We start from the raw sequence: 2,388 nt of genomic DNA on the forward strand, positions 1-2,388 counted from the left end.
TAGGAAGATCAACAGAAAAAGAGCAAACACATGGAAAGTGAACAACACCCTCCTTAAGAAAGACTGGGTAAGAGAAGAAATAAAAAATGAAATACAAAAATTCCTTGAATCAAATGAGAATGAAAATACAACATACCAAAATCTTTAGAACACAGAAAAAGCTGTGATCAGAGGCCAATTTATAGCAATAAATGCATACATCAAAAAAGAAGAAAGAGCCAAAATCAATACTTTAAACCAACATCTCCAACAACTAGAAAAAGAACAGTAAGAAAAGCCTACAGTCACCAGAAGAAAGGAAATAATAAAGATTTGAGCGGAAAATAGAAAGACAATAAAAAAAATCAACAAGACTAGAAGTTGGTTTTTTGAAAAAGTTAATAAAATTGACACACCCCTGGAAAATTTAACAAAGGAAAAGAGGGAGAGAATACAAATAACATGAAGAAATGAAATGGGCCACATCACAACAGGGCCAAGTGAAATACAAAGGATAATATCAGAATACTATAAAGAACTGTACTCCCACAAATGTGAAAATCAGGAAGAAATGGACAGATTTATAGAAATACACTACTTACCTAAACTAACACAGACTGGTGTGGAAAAGTTGAACAGATTCATAACAAAAAAAAGAAATTGAACAGGTCATTAAAAAAAATTATCAACCAAAAAAAGTCCTGGCCCAGACACTTTCACCAAAGAATTCTACCAGACATTCAGAGAAGAACTGACACTAGTCCTACTCAAACTATTTCAAAATATAGAAAAGGATGGAACCCTCCCAAATTCATTTTATGAAGCAAGAATAACCTTGATACCAAAACCAGTCAAAGGTACCATTAAAAAGGAAAACTACAGCTCTGGTGGTATAGTGCCTATGGCATTTGACTGTTAACCAGAAGGCTGGTGCTTCAAAAACACTAGCCACTCCTTGGAAGGAAGATTGTGCAATCTACTCCCATAATGATACCACCTCAGAAACACAAGGAGGGGTCGCTATGAGTCAGATCTAACTTGATGACAGCACATGTACAGAAAAATATCGCTCATGAATATAGATGCAAAAATATTCAACAAAATCCTAGCCAATAGAATCCAACAGCATATCACAAAAATAATTCATTATGACCAAGTGGGGTTCATATCAGGTATGCAAGAATGGTTCAACATTAGAAGAACAATAAAATCATCCACCATATAAATAAAACAAAGGAAAAGAACCACATGATCATATCAATTGAAATTGATGCAGAAAAGACGTTAGATAAAATGTAACACTCATTCCTGATCAAAACTCTCAGCAAAATAGGAATAGAAGAGACATTCCTCAACACAACAAAGGGCATCTATGCAAAATCAACAGCCAACATTATTCTCAATGGAGAGAGATTAAAACCATTCCCCTTGCAAACAGGAACCAGACAAGGATGCCTTTTATCACCATTTCTATTCAGTATTTTATTGGAAGTCATAGCCAAAGTGATAAGGCAAGAAAGGGAAATCAAAAGCATCCAAATTGTTAAGGAAGAAGTCAAACTATCCCTATTTGCTGACAATGTGATCCTATACCTAGAAAACCCAAGAGATTCTGTAAAAAATGTACTGGAATTAATTGGAGATTTAGCATGTTGGTAAGATATAAGATCAACAACCAAAATCAGTTGGATTCCTCTATACTAGCAAAGACATTGCTGAAAAAAAAATAAGGAAATCAATACCATTTATAATAGCTACCAAAAAAATAAAATACTTGAGAATAAATCTTACCAGGGATGCAAATACCTGTACAAAATATCTATAAAAGACAACTTCAAAAAACCATAAGAAATGTACATAAATGTAAGAACATACCATGCTCATGGACAGGAAGATTGAGCATTGTAAAAATGTCCATTCTACCCAAAGTAATCTATACATTCAATGCAATCCCAATCCAAATCCCATCAACATTTTTAAAGATAAGGAAAAACCAATCACTAATGTTATAGGGAAAGGAAAGAGACCTCAGATAAGCAAAGCACTATTGAAGAAGAACAAAGTAGGAGGTCTCACTCTGCTGGATCTCAATACCTACTATACAGCCACTGGAATCAAATTGTCTGGTACTGGTACAATGCAGACACATGGACCAATGGAATAGAAATGAGAACCTAGGAATAGATCCATTGACCTATGGTCAGCTAATCTTTGATAAAAAGTATAAATTCACTAAATGGGGAGAGATTGTCTGTTTAACAAATGGTGCTGGCAAAACTGGAGATCCATTTGCAGAAAAATGAAACAAGATCTGTACCATACACCATACACAAAAACAAACTCTAGATGGATCAAAGACTTAAATGTGAAACTTAAAACTATAAAGTTCCTCAAGGAAAAACCAGGGGC

This window comes from Orycteropus afer, unplaced genomic scaffold (genome assembly GCF_000298275.1).
Source record: "Orycteropus afer afer isolate SDZICR_OR568_19922 unplaced genomic scaffold, OryAfe1.0 scaffold00164, whole genome shotgun sequence".
In the NCBI taxonomy this organism is placed as follows: Eukaryota; Metazoa; Chordata; class Mammalia; order Tubulidentata; family Orycteropodidae; genus Orycteropus; species Orycteropus afer.